Genomic DNA, 26949 nt, shown 5'->3' with positions numbered 1-26949 from the left:
GAAAGTCAAACCCCAAGCTTGGTGCACTGAAATTGCTCCAGCAAAGGATCCTGTTATGCTTATTATACAGATTGTTCATATCTCTTCTCCTAGCCCTATCCACAATAAGCCCATGCTGGGCTCTAGAAAGACAAAAGCTCTGAATTAAAAATAAACAGGCAAGCAATCAAAATCAAAACCCAAACCAAACACACACTTACACAGAATAAACTTAAAAACTGAAGGAACTGATTTAATACAAACATTGAGTTGCCAGGAGTAAAGTGTAGAGTCTGGGGTCAACTGCAGCAACGGTATGACAGAAAGCTCAGAGTACTGAGTGTTTCTGTTGTAACAATCATGTCTGCAAAACACCCTGCCATCCTTGGTACAACTGTGCTAGTTCTCAGAAGAGGACAGAAGCTTCAGAGAGGCTCAGCTTTGCCTCAGAACGACTTCAGTCAGTATGGACAGGACATCCTATTGGCACCAGTCACAGTGGCAGCAAAGACAGTGGCAGTGGCAAGAGAGTGGAACAGATATGCACCTTAACAAGAATTCCTGACTTTCCAGGGTTTCTGAAGCTTCAGCACCTAACATCATCTCAAAGTGCCAGAGAAGAAACTGAGCATGATGAAATAAAAATGGAAAATGCTACACGTATTTCTAAGCATATATGAGATTTTCCCTGAAGACTCTCAGAAGTAAGAAGCCAACTTTAAAGAGTTGAAAGTTCAATAAGAGTTGCTGAGGGACAGCTAGAAAAATACTGTTTCTTCAACCATTATTCATTCTATTTTTTTAAATTCCCAGGTTGAATGCCATAGAAAATATAAATTATATAAGGCAAACATGTTCTGAAAAATATTTGTGTCTATTTGATCAAGGCTATAAGATCTTTAGAATGCAAATGTTTCTGCAAAGGCATTTTAATAAAGCTGTAACAGCTAGACAGTATCATTTCATCTTAAAATTTTTTGTTCACCCTTAAATATATGTTAAATATGACAGATTCTTTGTAAAATATTGCACTGAGAAATAAAAATACAAGTTTGTTCTTTTAACATGAGCTTTCTTATATGACTGTGTGGTAATTTAGACAAAAGAGAATTACTAATAAATACTATTTTCAAGTGTCGGTAAGTTTGCATTATGTTCTAAATGTAAATAACCTCTTTTATTTTCTTCCTAGGGGTGATTAAGGTTCATTATCTCATCCCACTGAATAATATTTAAGAATTAAGAAACCCCGTTTGTGAAAATTTTGACATGGATTAACAAACAAAAGATTTTGATATTCACAGATGTTATGGAGTTTATTATCAAAAGGCAAAACTTTAATTTCTCATTAGAGTTCTTATTTACAACTTAAATAAATCAGTGTTTCTTAGATGATCTATGGTGAAGAATTTTTTTTTTAAACTTTTCAATCTGTTACAGACCAATGTTTTGGAAAACAAAATAAAAATCAATTCTAGAAATAGAACTTTTTAAAATATACACAAAATGAAGCCCCTTTTTTTCTATAGGTTCAACAGACATAACTTACTATAAAAGTTGTTAATACTTATGTTATAATTTTCTGTACTTATTTTGTATGTGCAATAATTTTTTTGTGGATCACACTTCAAGAAACACTGGTTTAAATGACCCAATATATATTGTTTTGAGAGTACTCACAATTATAAGATACTGCAGAAAAAAGTGAGAGAGAAGATGGCGGAAGAATAAAACGCAGAGATCATCTTCCTCCCCACAAATACATCAGAAATACATCTACACGTGGAACTGCTCCTACAGAACACCCACTGAACGCTGGCAGAAAACCTCAGACCTCCCAAAAGGCAAGAAACTCCCCCATGTACCTGGGTAGGGCAAAAGAAAAAAGAAACAACAGATACAAAAGAATAGGGATGGGACCTGCACCAGCGGGAGGGAGCCGTGAAGGAGGAAAGGTGTCCACACACTAGGAGCCCCTTCGCGGGCGGAGACGGCGGGTGGTGGAGGGGGGAGCTTCGGAGCCACAGAGGAGAGCGCAGCCACAGAGGTGCGGAGGGAAAAGCGGAGAGACTCCCGCACGGAGGCTCTGCGCCGAGCAGCACTCACCAGCCCGAGAGGCTTGTCTGCTCCCCCGCCGGGGCGGGCGGGGCTGGGAGCTGAGGCTCGGGCTGCAGTCGATCGCAGGGAGAGGACTGGGGTTGGCAGCGTGAACACAGCCTGAAGGGGCTAGTGCGCCACAGCGAGCCGGGAGGGAGTCCGGGAAAAAGTCTGCAGCTGCCGAACAGGCAAGAGACTTTTTCTTACCTCTTTGTTTCCTGGTGCGTGAGGAGAGGGGATTCAGAGCGCCGCCTAAACGAGCTCCAGAGACGGGCGCGAGCCGCGACTATCAGCGCGGACCCCAGAGACGGGCATGAGACGCTAAGGCTGCTGCTGCCGCTACCAAGAAGCCTGTGTGCGAGCACAGGTCACTCTCCACACCGCCCCTCCCGGGAGCCGGTGCAGCCCGCCACGGCCACGCTCCCATGATCCGGGGACAACTTCCCCAGGAGAACGCACGGTGCGCCTCGGGCTGCTGCAACGTCACGACGCCTCTGACGCCGCAGGCTCGCCCCGCCTCCTCCGTACCCCTCCCTCCCCCCGGCCTGAGCAAGCCAGAGCCCCCGAAGCAGCTGCTCCTTTAACCCCGTCCTGTCTGAGTGAAGAACAGACGCCCTCAGGCGACCTACATGCAGAGGCGGGTCCAAATCCAAAGCTGAACCCCGGGAGCTGTGCAAACAAAGAAGAGAAAGGGAAATCTCTCCCAGCAGCCTCAGGAGCAGTGGATTAAAGCTCCACAATCAACCTGATGTACCTGCATCTGTGGAATACCTGAATAGACAACCGATCATCCCAAATTGAGTAGGTGGACTTTGGGAGCAAGATATATTATTTTTTCCCCTTTTCCTCTTTTTGTGAGTGTGTATGTGTATACTTTTGTGTGAGATTTTGTCTGTATAGTTTTGCTTTCACCGTTTGTCCTAGGGTTCTGTCCGTCCATTTTTTTGGTTTCTTTTTTACTTTACAAAAAGGTTTTTCTTAATAATTATTTTTTATTTTAATAACTTTATTTTATTTTATCTTACTTTATTTTATTTTATTTTAACCTCTTTCTTTCTTTCTTTCCATTTTTTCTCCCTTTTATTCTGAACCGTGTGGATGAAAGACTCTTGGTGCTCCAGCCAGGTATCAGGGCTGTGCCTCTGAGGTGGGAGAGCCAACTTCAGGACACTGGTCCACAGGAGACCTCCCAGCTCCATGCAATATCAAACGGCAAAAATCTCCCAGAGATCTGCATCTCAACACCAACACCCAGCTTCACTCAACGACCAGCAAGCTACAGTGCTGGACACCCTATGCCAAACAACTAGCAAGGCAGGAACACAGCCCCATCCATTAGCAGAGAGGCTGCCTAAAATCATAATAAGGCCTCAGACACCCCAAAACACACCACCAGACATGGACCTGCCCACAAGAAAGACAAGATCCAGCCTCATCCACCAGAACACAGGCACTAGTCCCCTCCACCAGGAAGCCTACGCAACCCACTGAACCAACCTTACCCACTGGGGACAGATACCAAAAACAACGGGAAATACGAACCTGCAGCCTGTGAAAAGGAGACCCCAAACACAGTAAGATAAGCAAAATAAGAAGACAGAAAAACACACAGCAGATGAAGGAGCAAGGTAAAAACACACCACCCCTAACAAATGAAGAGGAAATAGGCAGTCTACCTGAAAAAGAATTCAGAATAATGATAGTAAAGATGATCCAAAATCTTGGAAATAGAATAGATAAAATGCAAGAAATATTTAACAAGGACCTAGAAGAACTAAAGAGTAAACAAGCAACGATGAACAACACAATAAATGAAATTAAAAATACTCTAGAAGGGATCAATAGCAGAATAACTGAGGCAGAAGAAAGGATAAGTGACCTGGAAGATAAAATAGTGGAAATAACTACTGCAGAGCAGAATAAAGAAAAAAGAATGAAAAGAACTGAGGACAGTCTCAGAGACCTCTGGGACAACATTAAACGCACCAATATTCGAATTATAGGGGTCCCAGAAGAAGAAGAGAAAAAGAAAGGGACTGAGAAAATATTTGAAGAGATTATAGTTGAAAACTTCCCTAATATGGGAAAGAAAATAGTTAATCAAGTCCTAGAAGCACGGAGAGTCCCATACAGGATAAATCCAAGGAGAAACACGCCAGGACACATATTAATCAAACTATCAAAAAATAAATATAAAGAAAACATATTAAAAGCAGCAAGGGAAAAACAACAAATAACACACAAGGGAATCCCCATAAGGTTAACAGCTGATCTTTCAGCAGAAACTCTGCAAGTCAGAAGGGAGTGGCAGGACATATTTAAAGTGATGAAGGAGAAAAACCTACAACCAAGATTACTCTACCCAGCAAGAATCTCATTCAGATTTGATGGAGAAATTAAAACCTTTACAGACAAGCAAAAGCTGAGAGAGTTCAGCACCACCAAACCAGATTTACAACAAATGCTAAAGGAACTGCTCTAGGCAAGAAACACAAGGGAAGGAAAACACCTACAATAACAAAACATTTAAGAAAATGGGAATAGGAACATACATATTGATAATTACCTTAAATGTAAATGGATTAAGTGCTCCCACCAAAAGACACAGACTGGCTGAATGGATACAAAAACAAGACCCATATATATGCTGTCTACAAGAGACCCACTTCAGACCTAGAGACACATACAGACTGAAAGTGAGGGGATGGAAAAAGATATTCCATGCAAATGGAAATCGAAAGAAAGCTGGAGTAGCAATTCTCATATCAGACAAAATAGACTTTAAAATAAAGACTATTAGAAGAGACAAAGAAGGACACTATATAATGATCAAGGGATCGATCCAAGAGGAAGGTATTACAATTGTAAATATTTATGCACCCAACATAGGAGCACCTCAATATATAAGGCAAATACTAACAGCCATAAAAGGGGAAATCAACAGTAACACAATCATAGTAGGGCACTTTAACACCCCACTTTCACCAATGGACAGATCATCCAAAATGAAAATAAATAAGGAAACACAAGCTTTAAATGATACATTAAACAAGATGGACTTAATTGATATTTATAGGACATTCCACCCAAAAACAACAGAATACACATTTTTCTCAAGTGCTCATGGAACATTCTCCAGGATAGATCATATCTTGGGTCACAAATCAAGCCTTGGTAAATTTAAGAAAATTGAAATCATATCAAGTATCTTTTCCGACCACAACGCTATGAGACTAGATATCAATTACAGGAAAAGATCTGTAAAAAAATACAAACACATGGAGGCTACACAATACACTACTTAATAAAGAAGTGATCACCAAAGAAATCAAAGGGGAAATCAAAAAATACCTAGAAACAAATGACAGTGGAGACATGATAACCCAAAACCTATGGGACGCAGCAAAAGCAGTGCTAAGAGGGAAGTTTATAGCAATACAAGCCTACCTCAAGAAACAGGAAACATCTCGAATAAACAACCTAACCTTGCACCTGAAGCAATTAGAGAAAGAAGAACAAAAAATCCCCAAAATTAGCAGAAGGAAAGAAATCATAAAGATCAGATCAGAAATAAATGAAAAATAAATGAGGGAAACAATAGCAAAGATCTACAAAACTAAGAGCTGGTTCTTTGAGAAGATAAACAAAATTGATAAACCATTAGCCAGACTCTTCAAGAAAAAAAGGGAGAAGACTCACATCAATAGAATTAGAAATGAAAAAGGAGAAGTAACAACTGACACTGCAGAAATACAAATGATCATGAGAGATTACTAGAAGCAACTCTATGCCAATAAAATGGACAACCTGGAAGAAATGGACAAATTCTTAAAAATGCACAACCTGCCGAGACTGAACCAGGCAGAAATAGAAAATATGAACAGACCAATCACAAGCACTGAAATTGAAACTGTGATTAAAAATCTTCAACAAACAAAAGTCCAGGACCAGATGGCTTCACAGGCGAATTGTATCAAACATTTAGAGAAGAGCTAACACCTATCCTTCTCAAACTCTTCCAAAATATTTCAGAGGGAGGAACACTCCCCAACTCATTCTACCAGGCCACCATCACCCTGATACCAAAACCAGACAAAGATGTCACAAAGAAAGAAAACTACAGGACAATATCACAGATGAACATAGATGCAAAAATCCTCAACAAAATACTAGCAAACAGAATCCAACAGCACATTAAAAGGATCATACACCATGATCAAATGGGGTTTACTCTAGGAACAGAAGGATTCTTCAATATACCCAAATCAATCAACGTGATACACCATATTAATAAACTGAAGGAGAAAAACCATATGATCATCTCAACAGACGCAGAGAAAGCTTTCAACACCCATTTGTGATAAAAGCCCTGGAGAAAGTAGGCATAGAGGGAACTTTCCTCAACATAATAAAGGCCATATATGACAAACCCACAGCCAACATCGTCCTCAATGGTGAAAAACTGAAACCATTTCCACTAAGATCAGGAACAAGACAAGGTTGCCCACTCTCACCACTATTATCCAACATAGCTTTGGAATTTTTAGCCACAGCAATCAGAGAAGAAAAAGAAATAAAAGGAATCCAAATTGGAAAAGAAGAAGTAAAGCTGTCACTGTTTGCAGATGACATGATACTATACATAGAGAATCCTAAAGATGCTACCAGAAAACTACTAGAGCTAATCAATGAATTTGGTAAAGTAGCAGGATACAAAATTAATGCACAGAAATCTCTCGCATTCCTATATACTAATGATGAAAAATCTGAAAGTGAAATTAAGACAACATTCCCATTTACCACTGCAACAAAAAGAATAAAATATCTAGGAATAAACCTACCTAAGGAGACAAAAGACCTGTATGCAGAAAACTATAAGACACTGATGAAAGAAATTAAAGATGATACAAATAGATGGAGAGATATACCATGTTCTTGGATTGGAAGAATCAACATTGTGAAAATGATTCTACTACCCAAAGCAATCTACAGATTCAATGCAATCCCTATCAAACTACCACTGGCATTTTTCACAGAACTAGAACAAAAAAATTCACAATTTGTATGGAAACACAAAAGACCCCGAATACCCAAAGCAATCTTGAGAAAGAAAAATGGAGCTGGAGGAATCAGGCTCCCTGACTTCAGACTATACTACAAAGCTACAGTAATCAAGACAGTATGGTACTGGCACAAAAACAGAAATATAGATCAATGGAACAGGATAGAAAGCCCAGAGATAAACCCACACACATATGGTCACCTTATCTTTGATAAAGGAGGCAAGCATATACAGTGGAGAAAAGACAGCCTCTTCAATAAGTGGTGCTGGAAAAACTGGACAGGTACATGTAAAAGTATGAAATTAGAACACTCCCTAACACCATACACAAAAATAAACTCAAAATGGATTAAAGACCTAAATGTAAGGCCAGACACTATCAAACTCTTAGAGGAAAACATTGGCAGAACACTCTATGACATAAATCACAGCAAGATCCTTTTTGACCCACCTCCTAGAGGAATGGAAATAAAAACAAAAATAAACAAATGGTACCTAATGAAACTTAAAAGCTTTTGCATAGCAAAGGAAACCACAAACAAGAGCAAAAGACAACCCTCAGAATGGGAAAATATATTTTCAAATGAAGCAACTGACAAAGGATTAATCTCCAAGATTTACAAGCAGCTCATGCAGCTCAATAACAAAAAAACAAACAACCCAATCCAAAAATGGGCAGAAGACCTAAATAGACATTTCTCCAAAGAAGATATACAGATTTCCAACAAACACATGAAAGAATGCTCAACATCATTAATCATTAGAGAAATGCAAATCAAAACTACAATGAGATATCATCTCACACCAGTCAGAATGGCCATCATCAAAAAATCTAGAAACAATAAATGCTGGAGAGGGTGTGGAGGAAAGGGAACCCTCTTGCACTGTTGGTGGGAATGTAATTTGATACAACCACTATGGAGAACAGTGTGGAGGTTCCTTAAAAAACTAAAAATAGAACTACCATACGACCCAGCAATCCCACTACTGGGCATATACCCTGAGAAAACCATAATTCAAAAAGAGTCATGTACCAAAATGTTCATTGCAGCTCTATTTACAATAGCCAGGACATGGAAGCAACATAAATGTCCATCATCAGAGGAATGGATAAAGAAGATGTGGCACATATATACAATGGAATATTACTCAGCCATAAAAGGAAATGAAATGGAGTTATTTGTAGTGAGGTGGATGGAGTTAGAGTCTGTCATACAGAGTGATGTAAGTCAGAAAGAGAAAAACAAATACAGTATGCTAACACATATATACGGAATCTAAGGGGAAAAAAAAAAAGGTTATGAAGAACCTAGTGGTAAGATTGGGAATAAAGACACAGACCTAGTAGAGAATGGACTTGAGGATATGGGGAGAGGGAAGGGTAAGCTGTGACAAAGTGAGAGAATGGCATGGACATATATACACTACCAAACATAAAATAGATAGCTAGTGGGAAGCAACTGCACAGCACAGGGAGATCAGCTCGGTGCTTTGTGATCACCTAGAGGGGTGGGATAGGGAGGGTGGGAGGGAGGGAGATGCAAGAGGGAAGAGATATGGGAACATATGTATATGTATAACTGATTCACTTTGTTATAAAGCAGAAACTAACACACCATTGTAAAGCAATTATACTCCAATAAAGATGTTAAAAAAAAAAAGATACTCTAGAAAAATTTAACCATTTGAAATATACCTTATCTCTATATGCTGTACTTCTGTCTGTATTTGTCTGTGCTCACACATAGTAACTGAAACCAAATGAATCTCTCACATTAGCTCTTTAAAAATCCAGTCAACTTTGAAGTTCACCTTACAGAATATTGTCATTTCTCCCTCCACTTGGGAAGTCTCATAATATTGAATCTGTGGGTACTGATTCAGAGGAGACTTATTGTACATCAATCATTTGTTCCTGTGTCTTTTACAGTTTCTGGACCATAGTAAATGGTCAATACTGAGTGTGAGTAACTGAATCATTCAACCTAAGCTTCATTAAGCTGAGAGGAAATGATAAAATGTTTTTACTGGAAAAGAAGACACAAAAATGTGTTTCTGAATAAAAAAGGAAGAGTAATGATGCTTATATGTACACTGAACAATTATATTGCAAATGTACACTTTATCATTGCAAATTAGTAAATTATTTTCATTAGAGTTATTGTCTAAAGATAAGTTTGAAATGTTTATGATTTATATAATCAGCCTAAGACTTTCTGTTTGTTATTTCTAATATCATCTGTATAAAAATAATCTGTGGAAATAGTTTTTGGTTTTTCTCACATATACTATCTCATGGAAAGTAACTTTTCAGAATTAAAAATAGAATTACCATATGATCCAGCAATCCCACTCTTGGGCACATATCTAGAGAAAACTATAATTACAAAAGATACATGCACCCCTGTGTTCACAGCAGCACTATTCACAATAGCCAATATATGGAAACAACCTACATGCCCATCGACAGATGAATGGATAAAGAAGATGTGGTACATATATACAATGGAATACTACTCAGTCATAAAAAGAACGAAATAATGCCAACTAGAGATTATCATACTAAGTGAAGTCAGAAAGAGAAAGACAAATACCGTATGATATCACTTATATGTGGAATCTAAAGTATGACACGAATGAACTTATCTATGAAACAGAAACAGAATAATAGACATAGAGAACAGACTGGTGGTTGCCAAAGGTGGAGGGCATTGGGGGAGGGATGGAGTGGGAGGCTGGGGTCAGCAGATGTAAGCTTTTATACAGAGAATGGATAAACAACAAGGTCCTACTGTAGAGCACAGAGAACTATATTCAATACCCTGTGATAAACCATAAAGGAAGAGAATATTAAAATAGATATATATATATACTTATAAGTGAGTCACTTTGCTATACAGCAGAAATTAACACATTGTAAATCAACTATACTCCAGTAAAAAATATTAAAAATGAAAAAGAAAAGAAAGTACCTTTTCAGGCTCTTGGCATAGTGTGTGCTGTAATTTCTTGCAACAATGACTTAGAAGTCACTGAGGGAGAAAGGAAGAATAAGAGAAAAAGAAAAAAGGCAGATCTAGAGATCTGTGTAAAATGTGATGAGAAATTTAAAAACTGCCTTATGAATTCAAAAGCAAATCTTGCCAATTCTTCCACTTATTCACATAGGAATTTAATTTCAAAAGTCAGGTGTTTCTTACTGGCATAATCTTTTAATGGAAAGGTGTTCCCTGTGAGAACATTTCTTTAAGACATTAACTTTAAAATACCTCATTTTTTTAAAGATGTAAAGAAATGCAGCAAGCAGTTCAAGTTAGTTATAATCACAAGTGATTTATGTTTTCCACATGATAAAGTTTATAATAGATCACATTTATGTAAGGCTCAAGGCCCTTGAGCCTTAGCTTCCAAATAGGAAAAAAATAAGACAAAACAGAAACAAAGAAAATATTAAGTACTTTTCACACTTCTTTATAATGCCAAATTGGGAAATAGACATGATCTAAAACCAAATATATTTGGTTATACATACAAACTCCAGATTTCCTAGTGTTTTCTTGGTCTTGTAAAGTTGTCAAAGTGTATGCTTTTAAGGAGTGACACAATGTTTATTAAAGTTACTTATCAATAATTAGAGAATAGTTATCAAAAAGCCACCTATCATTCAAGAATTAAGTACATACACCTTTTCAAGTGCTGTGGGTCTATAGCAACATCCATGATATCAAGCTTGTATTACTTCTCATTTTTACATGCAAATTTAAATTTGAACTCCAAATAAAGCTATGTTGTCTTAAGTAAGCATTTATTTTCAAAGTAAATCTTTTCTAATAAGTTTTAATCTTGACTTTCTTATTCCTTTTTTTCCCCGAAGAGATTATAGGTACACTATATTTTTCATTCTTGATAAACAGTAGCTCTGATAAACTTTTCTTCAATTAAAATTGGCAGCAATTTCTATTTTTGTAAGCTATCATCAGTTTGAAATTATATATAATTCTTTCTTCTTCGGAGACCATTAGGTGAACACACCGTATCTGTCCACAGTTGCCCATAATTGCAGAGGAAGATTAAAGAAATAGCTACATGTGATGACAAAGATTTACTTATTTACTTATGGGCAAACCATTATGCTGTCCAAAGCTAGTGTGTCATGTACTGTGCTCTAAGGATCCCATTTATCAATGACTCCTGCAGCATTTCAAGGGGGATTTTCATGTAAATCACTTCTAAACTGCATGTAATATGCCTCTTCTGAGTGAGTTACATAATATTATTATTCATCATTATTGATCGCTGTCTCTGGTGGTAAGCAAGAGATGCAAATGTGCTTATGAAGAGAAGAAATTCTGGGTGTGTGCAAGATTAAACATGACTGGAGGTATAGGTTTGCCTTACTTGTTCTTTAAATCATCATGTGGACTTTCAAAAACCAGCACAAAGCTGACGATATTGCCTTTCTATGCTCTTGATATTAATCAAATTTCACAGTCACTACGGCAAACTCTAATGAGGAATTCTCTTAAAAAGTAAGCTAAAATTATTCGTGCTTTTAGATTCAATAAAGTATCATTATGGCTTTTGTAATGGAAAACTAAATAGTTAAAAAAATAAATTCTGAATAGTTTTACATAAAACCCATAAAAATTAAGTTTGAAATTTGACAGTGGCCGATATAGAGCATTTTAAATGAGAGCCTCAGTCCAAAATACATATTTTATAGATCCATTTATACATAGATTTATTTATAGAGGCATAAGCAAAGACCTTGTCCAAAAAATGAGAATACTGAAAGGGAGTTTTTAAAAACAGCACATTAAGAGATAAACTGAAATTTTGAATAGTAAAAATAAAAATATTCACTATCATATTAAATTTGAACTCAGAGCATCCTACTCATTCACTAATAACCATTTATTGAGAGGTTGTGTCAGACAGTATACTACCTGATGGAGACGAAATAGGTGGACTTGATCTGTGCTCTCACACAGAGCAGTGTGAGAGGAAAAAGCAAGTAAACAGTCAAATAAATAAGTCATTATCACAATAATAAGAGTGAGTGTAAGATAGCAGAAACACAGGATGCTGTAAGAACACAGAGCAGGGCATCACCATTGCCTCAGAAATCAAGGAGGTCTCTTGAAGGAAGTAACATTTAAATTTACAACTGTAGGGTAAGTACGGATTGACCCAGGCAAAGATAGGGCTTAGGAGGTAATGTACCAGGCAGAAGAGGGGGCAGTATAAGAAAAGACACAGATATCTGAGACACTGTGGTACTGAACTTAAAAAAAAGGAAAGAAAGAGAGAGAGAAAGAAGTAGAGAAAGAGTTTAGCACACTCTAGAAGTGTGTCAAGAAAACGAGTAAAAGACGTGGGCAGATGCCAGGTTACGGAGGGCTTGATAAGCATGTTATGGAAAGAGATTCTTATTTACCCTAAGGGTAATGGAAAGTCATTAAAGATTTTATAGACTAGGAAATAATCTTATCAACTACATGTTTTAGTAAGATGACTATCAGTCAAAGAGGCTGAAGAATGGCATGGAGATTGAAGATACAGAGATAATTTAGGAAGCCAGTAGTCCAAATGAGAGATGAAGATGACCTGAATATTTGGAGATAAATTCAACAGGACTTAATAAATGATTTGAAGCAGTGAATGAAGAAGTGGGAGGACAATGGATTTCTGGCTTTACTGGTACTGTTTATTGCGAAAGGAAATACTAGAGAAAGTACACTTTTGTTTTGGGGACTTTGAGTATAGTTTAAGATATGCTGAGCATTGAGAAAAGCAAGTCTGAAGTACATGATAGAGGGCTGAGCTAAGGAAAAATACGAAAGAATTGTGAGAAGTATTAATTTGTAACTAAAATCATGCTTTTAAATGAGATTGCCCAAGGAAAAAACACAGTAATTTGATGGCTCTACGTATTTTATGTATTGGGGACTTTATAAGTGAAACTAGTTATTTCATCTCCTTCTCATCCAAATCTAGAATCAAATCATCATAATAACAGTTCTTTAAAATGTTCCTATGAAATATTATCAAATTCCTCAATTCTTAGTGACCTAGAATCTTAAGAAACTATAGAAAAGAACTGCTTCTTCATGGCTACATAAATATACGTATGATCAGAATATATTTTTTTATTTTTTATTTTTTTATTAATTGAGGATTTATTGATTATCCAGTTAAAGAAACTGGGTTCATTTATTTAATTTTTTTTAACATCTTTATTGGAGTATAATTGCTTTACAATGGTGTGTTAGTTTCTGCTTTATAACAAAGTGAATCAGTTATACATATACGTATGCTCCCATATCTCTTCTCTCTTGCTTCTCCCTCCCTCCCACTCTCCCTATCCCACCCTTCTAGGTGGTCACAAAGCACTGAGCTGATCTCCCTGTGCTAAGCAGCTGCTTCTCACTAGCTATCTATTTTACGTTTGGTAGTGTATATATGTCCATGCCACTCTCTCACTTTGTCACAGCTTACCCTTCCCCCTCCCCATATCCTCAAGTCCATTTTTTGAAATATATAGAATTAAACTTAGTAAGCTAGGGCTGGCCTTAGGAAACAGCAAATGTCACATTCCAGAATACATGGCAGATTTCACTTAGATAAATCCCTGGTTGATGTAGTCTCACTGACACTCCCAGAATGTACTTCACTGACTTTCCTGGGGCTCCCTTATTTAGTATGTTTCCCTCCTCTCATACAACTTAGGAATAGGAAACATCATGTAGTTCTGAAGGTTGGGCAATCTGAACTCTATAACTGTGCCGTGTTCAAATGGCAGGTAAAGATACTCTTCCTGCTTAAATTCAATCTATAATTTAAAGCAATTGAAAGCCATAATGGTGGAAAACTGGGGTCCAGTGTAAAATATCTTTAGCAATGACTTCTAATCCTTCCACATCTCCCCATTCTATTTACTTTCCCATCATCCTCCATTGCTGTTGTTTCAAAACTTGTTCATTTTCTTCGGACCTCTACTACTCCCTCATTAGGAGATGGAAAGAAAGAGTTAAGAGGTTTCAAGAGCTGACCTTACCTCTGCTTTCACTAAGAAAATAAAGGCCCTTAGGTGTAAGCTCCCTCAATTTACTGCCCTCCTTCCTGCTGACCATCCTCTGCCCCAATAATCTTATCATTTTATTCATTTATTCTTATTACTCCCACCTGAAGCCTCTTTAGGAGACAGGTACTTCAGATTTAGACCAGTTCCTCAGCTCTGAGCTTTATTCCTTCTTGTCTCCTACACCAGGGATCCCCAACCCCCAGGCCATGGACCAGTACTGGTCCTCGGCCTGTTAGCAACCCAGATGCACAGCAGGAGATGAGTGGTGGGCAAATGAGCAAAGCTTCATCTGCTGCTCCGCATCGCTCCCCATCGCTCGCATTACTGCCTGAACCATCCCCCCTCCCCCCTCCCCCATCCGTGGAAAAATTGTCTTCCATGAAGCCGGTCCCTAGTGCCAAAATGGTTGGAGACCGCTGTCCTACAGCATCTTTCCTAATCACTTATTCCTCCCCTGTATTCAAACTCCTCCTCCTTACTCCCACCTTACCCTTAATACATAAACAAGGCTTGAATCGCTCCCTCTTTAAATACAAAACTAACTAGTTTCCTAACTAATATAAAGCAAACAGAAACAAAGACAGCAACAACAATCTTTCTAAAACCATATCCTCCGCACTATACACTGGGCAGGGAGTTAAGTTAGGGATGCACTATTTCTAGCTGCATCTACAGCATCTAGTACACTACACTTTATGTCACCAAGCAAAAATTTTATTTTTTTTAAAGTTTTTATAAAAAACTTTATATTTTTAAATAGCATATCCATTATATGCCATAGATAACATATACTGTATATACATACATAAAATTTTTTTCAGAATATCAACATCAGAGAGCTACTAGCAATGGTAGGTAATTGATATAGGAAGAGATTAATTTTATGTATTACTTTGCCTAGAATGTGCAATAACTATCATGGTCATAATCATGGTAGAGATGATAGTAAAAATGATGATGATGATGATGGTGTTGACAATGATAATGATGGTGATTATTTTAAATAAAGTTTGTAGTATATTTAAAATATGCAAGGAATAGCTTTTCTGTTGCTTACTCAAGTCAGAAAAAATATTCATGTATAATTGTAATGATTCTGCTGATATATTAAGGATGAATTTCAGGACCCTTTAAAGACATAAAACAGTATGAAACTATTTAAAAATAATTTTACTGAGATCAAATTTATTTTGTTAATTATACTTCTGAAGAAAAATAAAAAGTACATGTTTAAAACTAAGAGCTATTCAACCTCATCCTCATCCTGTCAACTTCAAATGAAAATCGAGAGACATTAAAACTATACATATTGTTGTTGTTTTTTATACAAACATTTCCTACTACTTAAAGCCAACAACCTGTGTAAACTGCATGAATTTATGTGAAGGACTTGATCCAAATAAGAAATCTGTTCAGTAATGAGTATTCTTAGAGGAATGAGCAAAATTGTTTTAAACCAAAATCTTAATAAATCATATACCAAGCCTATATATAATTTGTTCATGTTTACAAAATGCTATTAATCCTTAACGTTTCATACTTGAACAACTCTAAGGTTTGTGGAATTTGAAATATTGTAATAGTATAAAAAACAACAAATACATGAACTGAAAAAGAACCTTTTCAGACACTGAAATTGAAGTTTATTCTCTGGTTATCACTGAATGAACTTTAATACACTTGGTGTGAAAACTAAAAGATTATTATATTTTTGCATAAGTAAAAGCAATCTTTTGCCTATTAAATTAACTACAATATTTATATAGACTTTAATAATAAGCACATGTTAAGAGAGATTTAAATATTGTTTTCACTCAAAAGGGAACCCTCCTACTCTGTTGGAAGGAATGTAAATTGGTGTAGCCACTATGGAAAACAGTATGGAGGTTTCTCAAAAAACTAAAAATAGAGTGGCCATATGATCCAGCAATCCCACTCCTGTGCATATATCCAGAGAAAACTATAATTCAGAAAGATGCACGCACCTCAATGTTCACAGCAGCACTATTTACAATAGCCAAGACACGGAAACAACCTAAATGTCCATCAGCAGATGGATGGATATAGAAGATGTGGTATATATAAAAAATGGAATAATACTCAGCCACAAAAAAGAATGAAATAATGCCATTTGCAGCAACATGGATGGACCTAGAGATTATCATAGGAAGTGAAGTAAGTCAGAAAGTGAAAGACAAATACCATATGATATCACTTATATGTGGAATCTAAAATATGACACAAATGAACTTATTAATGAAACAGAAAACAGACTCACAGACATAGAAAACAAACTTATGGTTACCAAAGGGGAAAGGGAATGGGGGAGGGATACATTACGAGTTTGCGATTAGCAGATACAAACTACTGTATATAAAATAGATAAACAGCAAGGTCCTACTGTATAACAGAGGGAACTATGTTCAATATCCTGTTCAAACCATAATAAAAAAAAATATGTATATGTATAGATGGATACATAGATATATAAATGAATCACTTTGCTGTACACCAGAAACTAACACAACATTGCAAATCAACTATATTTCAATAAAAGATAAAAGATAAATAAATATGGTTTTCCTTCAAATATAAAAATAAAATTTAACAATAACTCAAATATATAAGATAACATCTGAGAAAAATAAACTCTTACAAATTAAAAGCATCATTTATATGAAAAGATTAATAAAACTTATAAATGTATGCCCCAAAGCATCTGGTTTATGGACTATTTAGGCCTTTCACTAAAATTAATTTTTTTTCCTCACTCCCTTCCTCTCTTTCTTCCTTTCTATCTTCCTTCTTTCCATTTAAATATCCAGGACTCTGACTTTAATTTCATGTAATGAACAGAGACAGCATCTGATCACAGTAGATTAGTTAAAACAAATTGGTAAAAAAATAAACATTTGAAAAGCAGTAGGTCCAATTAAAAAATCTGAATAGGCATTATTTTTCCACTATAATCTACTTTTACTAGTCTAGCAGTAAAAATAGAACTTTGATGGTATATGGGCCAATTCAATTGAAACTAACAATTACATTTTTTTTGGAAAATACAAATTTATGAAATAAATATATAAAATAAGTTTAGGCTGAAACTGTGACTTTCCTGTAATATTATTATACTCAAATTACATAATGGTAAGATGAGTTATTAGATAATAAAATAGACATATAAACTAGCATCATTTAATAAGTATAGGATGGAGACCAGTACAGATTATTAATTTTCCTCAAAAAATGCTTTATATTTTGGGCCAGTGAACTATATGTTTGCATTTATATTTCACTTTTTCTTTAAAACAAATGCAAAGCTTGGAAGAATAATTTATCCTCACAATTTCCACTGAGATAAACTGTGGGTTTAATTCTCTCCAAACTAGGACTTTTCTGTGACAAACATTGTCACCTTCTAGTCCTACGTAAACAGAATTTAATTATCTTTGGTATGGCAATTCAAAGTTTGCATTACAGAAAAAAATATTATGTGTCTTTATAGTATTTCTTATTTTTAGCATAAATCAAGTTAAATATTTGACTCAATCTCTTATTCAGAGTTATGTGTAAAGTAGATACCTATTAATATTTTAAACTCTATTTCTTTTGAATTTGTCAAGAAATAAGAATCTGGCTTTATTAAAAAAAAAAACACAGCAAGAATTTTGTATCATACAGTGAGTATAACTGCTTTATGTAAAGGTATTATAAGAAGCTTAGTTGCTTAGTCCTCAAAAGAATTCACTAGGTAATAAAGTGCTTAAGGTTTACAGAATAAAACTCTTGTAGAATATAATGCTTAAAGAATATAGTAGCTTTTATAGCACAAGTGGTGGTGGAGGAAGAACTGACACAGAGAAGTAGAAGCAGTTAAAGTGACCAGTAGTCGTCTTGGGGCAGAAGAAACAGCAAGTAAATTAGAGAGAAAAAGCTGATATCATTTATGTTTTTATCTAACCTATCAGAACTGGCCCTAGAAGTTTTTCTTTTATTGTTTTCATATGGTAATATTTGGAGGCTTTAATCTACATTAAAAAGATAGCCTAGATTTCTAAGGCTTGAAATAGATGAGCAATACTAAATAATGGGCACCAAAATCCATCTCCAATGTCCAGCAGCAATAAGAGGTGAAGAAATATCCCCAGAAAAAATTAAAAGTCTGCCAAAATGTTTCTCTTAAAATCTCACGCTCATAAGTAATAAGTGACATCCTCGTTTATATATTCATGGAAGCTCTAACATGATGGACTGTTATGTGCTTGGATTTTTAAACTGGCAGCATAGAGTTTAGATTGGGGTCACAACCTCTTACAGAAGTGTTAAGAGTTGGAAAAAGAAAGAAGGAAAATAAGAAATGCCAAAAGACAAATAAGAAGTCTTGATGAAAGAAAAGAATTGGATCTAGAAAACCCTGTTGGAGACTTCTGGAGTGGGGTGAGAGTTTATGAAAGTCAGACAAATGTTTTCTATCACTTGTTTTGAATTTTATTAATATACCTCCATTTTCTCCACAGGCTAGGTAGCTTATGTGACCTTGGGCAACTGAAACTCTTTGAGACAAACTCCATTTACCTCTCAACGAGGAGGCATTCAGCTAACTGTAATCACTTTCTTACCTTTATCTTCCTTGAAAAAGACCCCAGGTGACAGGTAGCCCTGGGAGTGCCTTGGGCATTTAACAATCAGAAGGTTCATTCCCATCTCAAAGAATTATGAAAATTAATCTGGATAATCTGTGTGTGTAAAAACGCTTGGTGATATGTAAAATACAATAAAATGGGAAGTAGTCTTAATATGCTAAATGGTAGAACCATAGTTTTCACTATGAGTAAAAGAGTAAGTAACGATAACAACTTTACACTCACTGGAACACTGTCAATATTTTATTCTCTCATCTGACAGAAGGACCTGTCCTTAGCAGTGTCAGGGCAATCATTTGGTGGAAGGAAACCTTGTGTTCACTCTATTGCCACTAGTCTAGGCAGAGTGGCTTTTAGGGCTGTTTAGTTGAAATGTAGATAAAGTTAGACAAGAAAATTATTTCCTAGGGCCATTCCAGAATTTAACTACACCAAGACATCAGATGTACAATGTTCAGACTGAATATACAAAGAGGTACCCAGGACAATGCTCTCCGTATTCACTTTATACTTCTCTCTCAAAGTCCCTCTCCTAGTTGGTGAAAGACAACAGAAATGTGTCCCCATTCATTCCCACCTGTGCTAATACAGAATAAGAGGCCAAAGTCTTGGAGGCCAAGAACCGAAATAGTGCCTCCATGACCTTGTTTCATCAACCAGAATCAAGCTGTAAAGGACTTAGAAATAATACTTAACTACTGGATAAATAAATTACTCAGAAATACATGAAATGTTAACACCAAAGACAAAAACTTTTTATTCATGAGCAAATCAGGCAGTGCTTAAACATTAAACCTAGGAATATTAGAGAAGCTTTCATAATAAGTAGGGGTTCTGAGTGTCTGAAAGCTCCTACTAAAGTTTTTTCATTAATATTATATTTGTCTAAAACCTGTAACCCTGGATGCTCAATGTTAAACAGGAAATAACATTCAGATGCTCTTTTTAAAAGGTTCTTTGGTCTAATACAACATTATTTTTAATTTGACAGGCACATAGAACTTAAGGAAGCAATTACACTGACCAAAAGAATTTTGTGCATACACACTTGATTTCATTCTGAAAGTTAAAATGATCTCATTATTGCTTATTTTTACCTTTTTACTAAAAAGGCTATTTTAAAAAAGTAGTTTGAAGTCAGAGTTTCAACATCATCACGTTTGAAGTCAGAGTTTCAACATCATCATGTTAAAGCTGCAAAATGACTTGAAATTTTGCAAAATGACAGAATTGTGTCCACAAGATTAATATAAAGTAAGTTTTATAAACACCATAGATTAATGTATATAAGTATTACATTATATAATTAGATTGATTTTTGAAAATATCATATTCAGAATTCATATTTCTCATACTATCAGAAAATATTCCTGGCATATATGACTGAGAATCACATGTGCAAATACAATCTGAACATCTTGTCCTTCTATCTTTATGCAGAGAAAGAGGAAAGGATTATTAAATAGAGCTCATCATTGTTATTACTGGGGAGTTTAAGAAACTGAAAAGATGTCAACTGTCACTAAGTTGGGAAGTACATTAAACAGACGAAAAAAAAAAGATAATCCAGCTACACATTAGATATTTGCATCATTAGGACTACAAAAAGGAAATAATCAATCTATTATCATACTCCTGAATTTTTAGTAACAAAATATTACCACTATGTATTTTTAATGGGCTTCCAAATATACCATCATCTATATATTTCTGATCTACTATCCTAAAAAAATTTGGCTTAAAAATTTTTCACCTGATAGGGACAACAGATCTATTCTGCAATAAATCACTCCTACACTAAACCACTGTCAATATGGTGCTATTTTTGAGATAATTTTCTGAGGTTAAAAGTATAGTCCTATAAATATAAAAACCAACTGATCAAAAAAGTATGAAACTCAGAACCTTGATCTTAAATACTAGCAGTTTTTTAAAAATTTCAGTGGCTCAAGCTAAATTTATTACTCAATGACATTCTCAGCAGGACCCATAATCTTTGTTCCCTATATCATAGCAATCAGTAGCACTGGTTATCAGCCAATTCAGTAATATCAGATGTAAGTATTCCACAAGAATCAGTTGTTTTAAATAAAATCAATAGGAAATAAAAGAAGGTAGATTAAGAATTTCAATTATTGCGGCTAATTTTAGGCCAAAAGCAAAATGGTCAGTACATACTATTCTGGTTATATTATTTTTAGGATTTTAGGATTGGTCCATGGTGCCAGGGACCACTGCTTACCATTAAGTGGTTATACACTGCACATGTATACGCAAATCTCTCTGGGGCTGTGCAGGACACCAGTACCTACATATGCAATGACTGATGGTAACTCTAAAGATATTATAACAAATTTATCTAGCTTGTTAGTGCCTTCATAACTGTGTCTGCAACCAGTGCCAAGAGAAACGTGGATGGTATTTGACCACGTTTAAAGGTATAAGCAGCTGAAATCCATGGAAAGAGATTAAAATTTGAGAAAACAGTATCCCAAGAAAATATTATTCACTTTTCTTTCTTTAGTTATTACTTGTGTTGCCATAAGAAGACCAGAAGGAATAGTAACTGTTGCTGTATAAACATACTTGATATCAATAATAAAAAGATCCCTTAGAGATCTGAAAAATTTGTCCCACATTATCCCATAGGAACAATGGGCAGGAGCTGAATATTTGGCTCTCTCTCTATACTTAGACTGAGGAGAAAAAAGTAACAGAAGTCAAGTATTTCAGGTCTATGTTCAGTTTTATACCACCTTCTCTGTAAGGTGGGGCTCTCTTCACATAGCTTAGGTTTCTTTTACAGGATTTATGACTGTGCTATAGTTATTTGGACAGGTGTCTGTCTCCATAATGGACTGCTAATTCTTTTAAGTTAGAGATTGGCTTTTATTCATCTTGATATGCCCACTAGCTACTGCAATGTTTTAAGAAAATCTAAGAGTAAAATAAATATCTGGAGAATGAATAAGGAAAGAAATGGATTATAGATGTGCTTTTGAAGGAACCTTCTTAAAAAGTTTCTTTTATTTTTCTACCATATGCCAATGCCATTATAGTAATCATTCTTACTAAAAACTGACCATTTTATTCATGAATGTATTCAACAAATATTTATTGCATATCCATTATGTGCCATTCTCTGGATCTAAGATCTGAGCTACAGAGGAGAAGATAGTATACTGAAACTCAGCCATCACAGAGCTTAAATCATAAATGCAAAACATATATTAAAAATCTAAGTAAAACAAACACAAAAGACCCTGAATAGCCAAAGCAGTCTTAAGAAAGAAAAATGAAGCTGGAAGAATCGGACTCCCTGACTTCAGACTATACTACAAAGCTACAATAATCAAAATGGTATGGTACTGCCACCAAAGCAGAAATATAGATCAATGGAACAGGATAGAAAGTCCAGAGATAAACCCATGCGCCTATGGTCACCTAATCTATGAAAAAGGAGGGAAGAATATACAATGGAGAAAAGACAGTCTCTTCAATAAGTGGTGCTGGGAAAACTGGACAGCTACATGTAAAAGAATGAAATTAGAACATTCTCTAACACCATACACACACAAAAAACCTCAAGATGGATTAAAGGCCTAAATGTAAGACCGGGCACTATAAAACTCCTGGAGGAAAACATAGGCAGAACACTCTCTGACATAAATCGCAGCAAGCTCTTTTTTGATCCACCTCCTAGAGTAATGAAAATAAAAACAAAAATAATTAGGCCTAATTAAACTTAAAAGCTTTTGCACAGCAAAGGAAACCATCAACAAAATAAAAGATAACCCACAGAATGGAAGAAAATATTTGCAAATGAAGCAACTGACAAGGGATTAATCTCCAAAATACACAAACAGTCCATGCAGCTCAATATCAAAAAAGACGGGAGTAGGTGCTCCCGTCCGCCCGGCGCGGGCTTCGGTGCTGGGGGAAGACGCACCCACCGCCCGCCCGCCGAGCTGCCGGGCTGGCGCGCTCGGTTTCTGCGCAAGAGCCGGCCGTGTACCTAGGAATTAACCGGCCGGCCCTGGAGGGGAGGGGTGGGGAGCGGGAAGTGGGGGGGGGGGGGGATGTTGAGCGCGCGCGAGAACAATAATAAGATCGTGTTTGCGGTCGCTGCCCGAGGAGGAATTCGGAGGAGGCGCGAGGCCCGGTGCTCGCGCCGCGCCCGGGAGCCCGGGAAAGAGGCCGCCGGCGGCGGCGGCGGCATGAGGCAGGCGACGCGGCGCCTGTGAGCAGCGCACGGCGGCGGCGGGGAACCTCAGCGCGGGGAGAGCCGAGCGGCCGGGGGCTCCCCTCTCCCGCTGCCGGGCGGTGATTTGCCGGGCCTGCTGCGCCCCCCGCCCACCCCTCGCCCCAGCCGCCGCCTCGCCGCTTCCCTTCGTCGGAGCGGCCGCTCGTCCGCCCGCCCGCCCGGCTCGAGGCCCGCGGGGAGCGCGGCGCAGTCCGTTGGCCCGCGGGGGGGCGGCCTCCCGGCATCTTCGCGTCGCCCAAGGACGACCAGGAAGGGGAGCGGCCGGGATGGCGCGTCCGCGGCCCCGCGAGTACAAGGCGGGCGACCTGGTCTTCGCCAAGATGAAGGGCTACCCGCACTGGCCGGCCCGGGATAGATTGGTTCCTAGAAGTGGAATTGTTAGGCCATGTGATTGATGAACTCCCAGAGGGAGCTGTGAAGCCTCCAGCAAATAAGTATCCTATCTTCTTTTTTGGCACCCATGAAACTGCATTTCTAGGTCCCAAAGACCTTTTCCCTTATAAGGAATACAAAGACAAGTTTGGAAAGTCAAACAAACGGAAAGGATTTAATGAAGGATTGTGGGAAATAGAAAATAACCCAGGAGTAAAGTTTACTGGATACCAGGCAATTCAGCAACAGAGCTCTTCAGAAACCGAGGGAGAAGGCGGGAATACTGCAGATGCAAGCAGTGAGGAAGAAGGTGATAGAGTAGAAGAAGATGGAAAAGGCAAAAGAAAGAATGAAAAAGCAGGCTCAAAACGGAAAAAGTCTTACACTTCAAAGAAATCCTCCAAACAGTCCCGGAAATCTCCAGGAGATGAAGATGACAAGGACTGCAAAGAAGAAGAAAATAAAAGCAGCTCTGAGGGTGGAGATGCCGGCAATGACACAAGAAACACAACTTCAGACTTGCAAAAAACCAGTGAAGGGACCTAACTACCATAATGAATGCTGCATATTAAGAAAACCACAAGAAGGTTATACGTTTGGTTGTCTAATATTCTTGGATTTGATATGAACCAACACATAGTCCTTGTTGTCATTGACAGAACCCCAGTTTGTATGTACATTATTCACATTCCTCTCTGTTGTGTTTGGGGGAAAAAAGACATTTTAGCCTTTTTTAAGGTTATTGATTTAATTTCTTGTTATTTGGTTGCATGAAGTTGCCCTTAACCACTAAGGATTATCCAGATTTTTGCACAAGCTTATACAAGTCTAGGATCCTTTATCAAGGCAGTTATGTTCATCAGTCTCCTGCCTTTACTCCACCATCACCAAACACTCAGTTAAATATAAATTAGCATTTTTTAAAATGACCACTCAACATAATGCTTAAGGGATTTCCTCTCTGTGACAGAACCCAGGAACCAATTCCTAGATACACAATGTTGGCATATTGAAGATAAACTTAAAATTGTTCTTCAGTTTTGAGGCCATGTGTAAAGTTTAATCATATTGTAAAATATCTATTCCGTATTAGAAATAGCTAGTTGACAGCTTATACTTCTCAAAACTCATGTTGTTAACGTACACAAACTCAGTTTCTATATGTGAAGTTAGTGAGTCTTTTGTGTTACTCCAAAATAAAGGCAATGATTTATTTTTTCCCAGTCTCAATACAATTTGAGCTAACCACTCAAGCTGGATACTTTACATTTTAAAGCTGGAATCAGCAGTAGCCCTATGGGAAGTAAGACAAAGCATTGACTTTTAAATATAGACTTTTAAAATGATCTGTTGTTTTCTTTTGGAACTAGAATTAGAATAGTTAATACTCATCCACAAACCATTATTATGTGTACATTATTGTTGCAATTGTGATAATAGAAAATTTTATTTATTTTTATGCCAGCTTATATTGTGAGAACACATTTAGTCAGTTTGGGTTTTATCAATCCTGTTATGCTTGTCCTTGGAACATCTTTCGCGTATTCGAGGTTTGTAGTTGAAAAGTTTACTGTAAAAAAAAAATCAAAAACAAAAAAATGTATTGTTTTTACAGAATAAATTTATTGGAATGTGTACTGGGAGTAAGGTTTGAGGTTGTAAACAACTAAGTTAGTGTAATTTGGCTTCATATATGTAATGTGAGGTATTAATGTAATTCATATATTAAAGCAAAAATTGTTAACAGCAAGTTGACAATAGAAAAAAAAAAAAAAAAAAAAAAATCAAAAAAGACAACCAACCCAATCAAAAAATGGGTGTAAGATCTAAATAGACATTTCTTCAAAGAAGACATGCAGATGGCCAAGAGGCACATGAAAAGATGCTCAACGTCAGTAATTATTAGAGAAATGCAAATCAAAACTACAATGAGGTATCACCTCACACCAGTCAGAATGGCCATCATCAGAAAATCTACAAACAACAAATGCTGGAGAGGGTGTGGAGAAAAGGGAACCCTCTTGCACTGTTGGTGGGAATGTAAATTGATACAGCCACTATGGAGAACAATATGGAGGTTCCTTAAAAAACTAAAAATACAGCTACCATATGATCCAGCAATCCCACTCCTGGACATATATCCAGAGAAAACCATAATTTGAAAAGTTATATGTACCCCAAAATTCACTGCAGCACTATTTACAATAGCCAGGACATGGAAGCAACCTAAATGTCCATCAATGGAGGAATGGATAAAGAAGATGTAGTACATATACACAGTGGAATATTACTCAGCTATTAAAAAAAGAAAAAAATAATGCCATTTGCAGCAACATGGATGGACCAAGAGAGTGTCATACTGAGTGATGTAAGTCAGACAGAGAAAGACAAATATCATATGATATTGCTTACATGTGGAATCTAAAAAAAATGGTACAAATGAACCTATCTACAAAACAGAAATAGAGTCACAGATGCAGAAAACAAACGTATGGTTACCAAAAGGAAAAGGGGGGGAGGGATAAATTGGGAGATTGAGATTGACAAATACACACTACTATATATAAAATAGATAACTAATAAGAACCTACTGTGTAGCACAGGGAACTCAGTACTCTGTAATGACCTACATGGGAAAAGCACCCAAAAAAGAGTGGATAAATATATATGTATAACTGATTCATTTGCAGTACAGCAGAAACCCAAAATTGTAACTCAACTATACCCCAATAAAAAATTAATTTAAAAAAATCTAAGTAAAATAAAATATTTTAAGTCCTATGATAATGGTAGTACAGGGTGTTATTAGAGGCAGTGCTATTATCGAGGGCTATATCGCAGGGAGAACTGTTCTAGAGCGGGAAGTTCTCCCTGAAGAATTTAAGGCTGAGACACAGAAGACAAGTAAGAATTTGCCTCCTCCCCGTAAAAAAAAGGAGGGGGAGTGGAAGAGAAAGAATATATTATGCAACACTAAATTTATATCTATGGATGCAACTTTATGACATGCTGACTTAAGCTTTAAAATATAATGAATAATAACATTGTTTATAAAAATATAGTTTATTTTCAGAGTAATTAACAATAAATTTTTATGGATTATGTACTAATCATTTATATATTTGCAAATTAGATTAACCGGTATAAAATAAAGCATGAATCCCTTTAGAAAAGTATATAATGTTAAAAAGTAAATATAATTGTATAATTCTTACTGATGATTTAAAGTAAATATAGGACACAATTTAGTGTAAAATCCCTTTTTAGAGATGATGAAAGTTCACAGAAAACAGAACAACTGTGGATTTAAAAATTACCTTCTGTTCTTTTCATTCAATGTGTATGATTTTGATTCTGGAATGGATGGATAATTTGAGTAAATGGAATTCTTGGTATCAAATGAATACATTTTAGTCCATTAAATGGTAAAAGTTAATGTGGGATCCAA

The 26949-nt window shown here is 36.6% G+C and overlaps 1 protein-coding gene and 1 pseudogene across 7 annotated transcripts in view; one reads left to right on the top strand and one right to left on the bottom strand.

Moving 5' to 3' along the window:
• CCSER1 (coiled-coil serine rich protein 1) overlaps nt 1-26949 on the bottom strand; it is a 1297084-nt gene that overhangs the window by 469391 nt on the left and 800744 nt on the right. The gene's annotated exons all lie outside the window — the stretch shown is intronic.
• LOC309628581 (hepatoma-derived growth factor-related protein 3 pseudogene) lies at nt 22950-25136 on the top strand (annotated as a pseudogene). The gene has a single exon. The product of its transcript is annotated as a hepatoma-derived growth factor-related protein 3 pseudogene (transcript).

The sequence above is a fragment of the Balaenoptera borealis genome (genome assembly GCF_965194805.1).
Source record: "Balaenoptera borealis genome assembly, chromosome: 4".
Taxonomy (NCBI): Eukaryota; Metazoa; Chordata; class Mammalia; order Artiodactyla; family Balaenopteridae; genus Balaenoptera; species Balaenoptera borealis.
This window is presented reverse-complemented; position numbering and strand designations above follow the sequence as displayed.